The sequence below is a fragment of the Alligator sinensis genome, unplaced genomic scaffold (assembly GCF_000455745.1).
Source record: "Alligator sinensis unplaced genomic scaffold, ASM45574v1 scaffold1520_1, whole genome shotgun sequence".
In the NCBI taxonomy this organism is placed as follows: domain Eukaryota; kingdom Metazoa; phylum Chordata; order Crocodylia; family Alligatoridae; genus Alligator; species Alligator sinensis.
In genome coordinates, this window is record NW_005842659.1 from 665,850 (window position 1) to 672,671 (window position 6,822).

Genomic DNA, 6,822 nt, shown 5'->3' on the forward strand with positions numbered 1-6,822 from the left:
GAAGAAATCCAACACTGAACAATGGCTAGGAGATTTTTTGTCATTGTTGCAGGACTCTGAGTTCAGTCTGTGAAGTTCTTGGATTACCTCCACATCTAAGTTGGAGAAGGTAAATGGCTGGACAAAACTACTGGGTGCTTGAAAGGAAACAGTTTTTACAGAATTAGGCAAGAGATCTATTTTGTCATTTAGAAAACTGCTGAAATGTGGAATCAAATGATATACTGTTTTAACTACCTCACCGAAGAGACTTTACTAAAGGAAATCTGTACCATTCTATTTATACTGAACATTGTGGCAGAAGGTATTAGCTGACAGAGAAATGCCTAAAACTCCCTTCCCAAAACTAAATTATATAAAGCCAAAATTTCCACATCCTAACAGAAGAAAGCTGCATCAGGGTGCAGACTACTACTGCATTTCTTGGGTAGCTGCAGGCAGAAAGGTAAAGACCTGAAGTGCTCACTTACTAATGCATGCATGGTATGGCTTTAAAATGCTACAAAAACATTAGCATAACATTTTTAAGTTTGCAAAGTCAAACATTCAAAACTTAGGAAATGCTAGAATTATGTTTGATTGCCTGCATAATCACCTGCCTGTTGACTGAGGAGAAACTGACAGTACAACTGCTCTAGAAAGCTTCAGTATCCCCACCTAATCCTCTGGGGGCATCATTATTGAACATTATCAGATGCTCATTTTTCCTGGAGGCACAGTGCTGTGTTTACAGTACTGGCAGTCCTTTCAAGCACAGCAAGGATCAGAAGCCAAGGATCAGACCAATATGAGTCAGGGTTTTGCAGTTTAGCTTATAATATGAATACAGTGGATGTTATGATTCAACAATGTATTCTCTGGGGCAGACGCTCTCATTTTGCTTTGTGTATACGGCACTTAATCCTGGTCCATGCTGGGGACTCTTCTGCATTGCCATCAGAAGTAGGATCAATAGGAAAGTAGGACTGGAAGGGATCTCACAAGGTTATCTAGTCCAGCCCACAGGCTCAAGTAAAATGACAGAAGCAGATTTAGTTATTTTGTGTGCAAGGTCAATATTCAAGCAAAAGCAAGTAATAATATGTTAGGTCAGAGTGGGGGATACAGTTTTAAGATTATAATGACTGGTTGGGTTGTCATGTTCCAGCCAGATATTGGTCTACAGGAAATTCCCTTCATCTTGATATTTACTGCTTACCACATTTCATTTGACTGAAGTCATGGTTTTACAGTCTTATCTTGAGCTTCACAGAGTGTCTTGAGTGCTGCTCTGTCTATTTTGCAAGCAAATTTATGAAAAATGCAAATGAAGAGACTGACAGCTAGAGATCCATAAATAATACCCCATCACTACCTTTATCTAAGCTAAATATTTGCAGCAATCTTTACCATGTTGACAAAAAGGTTCTACAGAAGGATTTTAGAGTCAGTTAAAGAGGTGTATTTCATTGTTTCAGCACAAATCTTTTAATTACTTGAGGAACTCCCAACATGTTCAACAAGTCAAGGCTCAAAAATAATTGCCTCCGCTCTTCAATGACTTTCTGGGAGCAATGAAAAGACTTCACTCTGCAAAACTGTCAGTCCAGCACTTTTAATGAGCCCTAATTGAAAAGGAAAAATAATGAAGGCTATACAGACCACTTTTTGGGCAGTCCAGATTTAAATATTGTTGCAGGAGATGAAAGATTAAATGAAATGTCTGAGGTAGGTAGGGTGGTTAGGCCTAACTGGACTGTATTTCCTAAAGGATGGAAGAAATGTAGGTAGTTTAAATGAGAAGCAATAACCTGTCATCTCTTTGGATTTTGCAAGCCCAAGAGGAGTGAAAAAGGCATAATGAATAAGCAAGAGTGGAAATTCCACATGCTGATTACAAACAAAGTATTTTTTGTGTTTTGCACAGGCTTGGACTTCTTCCAGTTTCCTTCTGTAAATCTCTATGAAATTTCACAACTCTACCACAGCTTCAAATGCGTGGAAGTAGGAGTTATTTAAATATGTGCCTCCTTCCCAAAAAATAACAAAACCTTGTCTTTGTTGTTGTAAATCTCTTATAAAGGAGAATGTTCAGTAGAATTCTAGAATAACTAAGGAGCTCATTTTCAAGATGAAGGCAAAATGAACTTCTTCTCCCTAACAATTATCAGGCCTGAATCAGTTAACTGTATTTCTCATTTTCTTTTCATTGCTAATACTATTTTTATCCATGTGTACTTGTCATTCCGTTTTAAAGGTGGTCATATAGCTCAAAAAACTCCCAGAGCCTTTCAGGGAAGACTGTATTTTTACAAACTATATTTTTACCCTCAGATAATCATAAGTCTTAGATCTTATCAACCTGCTCCTCTGTGTAGGTTGATACTGGTCTTTCAGAAACACAGTGCATACATTAGGCGGTCACAGTATTTGCACAATTCTAGCCATTCTGGTTAATGGAAGTTGTCTACCTAACTCTTCCTGCAGGGTCCCATTAGAGATGCTCTCTAAATTTCTTTGGAAAAATCAACCCATCAGCAAACATCTCAAAAGCACATAAAAAAAGAGGAACCATAAGATCATGATCAACTTTAGGTTTAATGAGATTTTTAAGAGGTAGTATGCACTTTTAACACCCATTGACTTCAACTAGAGTCCTTGAAAATTACATTCCAGGTCAGCTGGCCAAGGCCAAAAGCAAATCCATTATGAAGTAACAAACCAAGTTGTGAATCTTAGTCCCTGGCTCTATCCACTAGGTGACAACACCTCACAGGTGGGACTACACAAAACCTTAGTTCATGTTACCCCATTTATACTGAGGACTATCAATTCTTCCTTAAGCTTTGCTGGTGCATTGTTCTACAATCAATAAATAAGCAACATTTTTCAGTAGATACTATTATTTTGTTACGTGAATGTAGAACAACAAAACCTTTAAAAGAAAAACCTTTCAAAATGATCAGCTCTGTATCCCAGGGTGGTATTCAGGACAGAGCAGTACTTTCACCAGCAACTATACTTTTAACTGTGTAAGCAGAACTGCCCCACCTCTAAAGTCTGCTTTTATGTTTTCTTGAGTACAAGGCAGCTGACAATTTTTTAATTTGCTTTTCTGTGCTTCAAAACTGCACTGTACACAATGTCCATTGTAATAACAAAACAATAACCCTGCATTGTATTGGCAAGGTCACCAAGGACTGTTCGGTAACTATCCCTCTGTATACTTTCTTAAAGTTAAAAGTGAAGCATGGCTTAATTCCTCTAGGACACCTCATCTGAGCACCATTTTTTCCTAATGCTTGGAAATTCACTCTGAAAAGAGCCTACAAGCTCATCCAAAGCTATTTATCTTTGTTTTTACCCCCTTCCGCATACCCTTAGATGTGTTTTTTCCCCAGTCATGTTTCTTTCCCTGTTGTCAAGACTACAATAAGAACCTGAAGAAGTTGATGTGATGTGATTTAGCCTCAAACATTGTTACAGATGTACACCTAAACTAACACCACTTCAACTGAAGGTTGCCTCTCTTACACTTTCCCCTGAATCTAATTAGGAAATTGTTGTGTATCTTAGTCACGGTGTGAGATCTAGGAGCTGAATATTGCCTTGTATCTCTTGTTGCATGCTTATTTCAGCAGAAGAGTTGTACTGAAAACTAGGAAGAGGAGAAGAAATAATGGTAAGAAACGAAATATTCTGAGCAAACATGACTTCATGCTGATAAGGGTGCCATAAGAGGCACTTTTACACATGCTCTAGGGGTGGGCGGGTGTGGCGCTTTAATTAGAGCGGCTCCGAGAGCAGCTGTAATTAAAGTGCCACAGTGTCTAGTGTATCAGTGTCCCTGCATTCAAAATGGCAACGGGGGCACTTGAACTAGAGCTTGTTTGATGAGCTTTAGTTCAATCACCCCTGCTGCCATTTTGAAGTGTGGGGACACTGATACACGAAATGCCGGAGGTTGCTAGAGCACGGTAATTGCCATGCTCCAGCAGACTTGATTAATCAAGTCTGCTCTGACATGCTGCAGAGGAAGTGTGTTGGAGCAGCTTTGTGCTTGTGTACAGGCACCCAAGGTTACTAAATAAAAGAGGTATCCACACTAAGAAGCTACTGATGTTTTTCAAACCATAGAATTTGGAATGTTTTCACATTCTACCCTATCAAAGGTGCAGTGTTTGTCTAGAGGGAAGGCCATAACAGCAACAGCCAAGTTTTCAGTTGTTCAAACAAACTGAGAAGTTTTTGCAAATCATCCCCTTACAGAAGGTTTCTTATAAGAAACATTTAACACAGTCTAGTTGTATCAATAGAGACAAAAATAAACAAGTACAAGGTTTGCTAATATGTTGCAGTTCTGGTATACCAAGGAAATAAATTGTAGGATTCACTGAAAATAGGGTTGAAGTATTCTCATAGCACTTGTTGAGCCCTTAAGAATTTACTGATTAGGCAAAATGTCAGTGACCAAATAAGTTCAGCCTTATTTGGAATTGCAAATCCAAGTGTTAGGGGAGTGTCAGAGATCCAGATCTGAATTTATAGCTAAATGTTGTGATTCACACCTATTCAGGTCCCTGCTTCCACTTGCAGATGTTCAATTTTGCACCCACAGAAGCACCTCCCTGGTGTTAACATTTGTGTACACTGTTGATTGATTCTTTCTACCATAGTGGAGAGAATTTTAATGTGAAAATTAACATTGCTTCCTTGCTTTCGCAAATACAAATTTTATTGCCAGTGAGCACACAGGTGTTAATGCTAGTGAGTAGGTGTGGGATTGTGCAAAATTGCATGCACACAGGTAGAGCCCTATTAAAAATCAGTCCTTATCTCTTTAACCGACTGAGAAACTAAATCCTCTTGAAAGCAGGGGGCATTCAAATGTTGGGCCTAAGACTAAATGTAGGCTTTCCAGTTTGGATACCCTCTCTAATCAAGAGTAGAACTTCCTGTTGAGTAGGTAGATGAAGATCATCTCCTTTCACAGAGTAAAACAGGGCTATTGTAACAATAAGCATTTAAGTATTTGCTTCTGTCTTATAATATAGAAAGCTAACATTCATATCATATGAAGCTCTTCCTGACTTAGGGGGCATGTCCACACATGCAAGCATGTACGCTTGCAGCAGCTCAAATAGAAGCGGTGCAAATTTGAGCCGGACCTTTTTGCATCAGTGCACATGCCTGGATGAGCACTTTGGTGTGGGGCAAATTGTGCCACTTGGGGCAAAATAACCCTGCCTGGCTCCTCCTGGATCTGCAGCCAGGGGGAGCTAGAGCCTGGGGCCAGCACCTGTGCTGGCCCCAGCAGTTTAAAAACCTGCTTTAGCAAGCAGCTCAAGGCTACTCTTTCTCAGGAGCTTCTGGGGCCTGGCCAATTGGTATCTGGGGACACTAGCCCCTAGTGTCAACTGGACTGCTGCAGCAGCATCCGAAATCCATTTTTAAAAATACTCCAAAATCCATGTTCTTCCACAATTAGAACAAAAGACCACTACACACACACATTTTTATATATATACATATATATATATATATATAGAGAGAGAGAGAGAGAGAGAGAGAGAGAGAGAGATCAGTTGGGCAATGCTTTATTGCTATATTTACAATGTTAAAGCAGTTTGGAAGCCTACCAGTGTCTCTATCGTAATAATAAAATAAATTCTAAACATCGATATGTGTTGATGTATGCTTTTGGTTTTCTTCTCACATGATGGGTGTGTGATGGAGGGATGTGGGTTTTGCAGGAGCGGGGTGGGAAGGGGTGTAGGGGAAGGTGGGTGGGTGTGTGAATGGGTGGGGAGGGATGTGGGAGGATGCGGGTTGGTGTGTGGGTAGGAATGGGGTGATTGTGGAGGGACTGTGGGTTTGGGGGGGGCCCTTGTAGGGGGGCTGCTCAGGAGGGGTGTGTCCCCTAGCCCCCACAGCCTCCCCACACAGCACATGGACTGCCCCCCCTTGCAGGGTCCCAGCTCCATCCTGGAGGGCCACAGCCCCCTCCACAACAGCATTCCAGGCATCCTGCAGGGCCACAGCCCCCCACAGGGTCCCAGGCACCCTGCAGGGCCATGGGCCCCCCGTGCAGGACCCACAACTTACCCCCTGCAGCAGCAGCGGGAGTGGGGAACTCAGAGCCCGCTGCTGCCAGCCCCCCCACGGCACAGTGCAGCCCCGAGCAGCCCAGAGCTGGCGCTTCCTCTGCCACTCATTGGGGACCGGCGCTACTTGCAGGTGTCACCTGGGGGCTGGTGCCACTTGTGGGGACCGCATGTCATGCTGAGCCAGGCCTTGCTTGCACTGGGGCGGCTCGCACTGCCAGGCTGAGCTGATTCCAAGGTGGCAGGACCAGGTGCAGCATGCAGGGACAGTGCGCCAACCCAAGCCAGGCCCTGCTGGCACTGGGGCTGCTCACACTGCCAGGTGAAGCCAGTTTCATAGTGGCAGGACCGGCTTGGTGTGACACAAAGTCTTTGCGCACTGCACTGGGTCCTGCCACCATGGAACTGGTCCAGCTTGGCAGCACCTGAACCTCATGGGAAACATGACCCACCAGCCCAGTCTGGCCCAGTCCACACAGTTGTCTGTGTTTGCATAGGAGCCATGCCTCCCAGAGCTGCATGTCCCACTCCAGTGCAAAGCCGGGCTAGCAAACCATGCCAGGCTGGGCCAGGTCGAGTCCTGCTGCACACTGCTGTGTGCCGCTGGCTCCACTCTCTGGACACTGGCCTGCCCCCCGCCCCCTGCCTGCACCACCCCCCGGCCCTGCACATCCCTGGGGATGGCTCTGGGGCTGCCACATACCCACCCACTGGGAGATTAGCCCCCACTGCTCCCCCC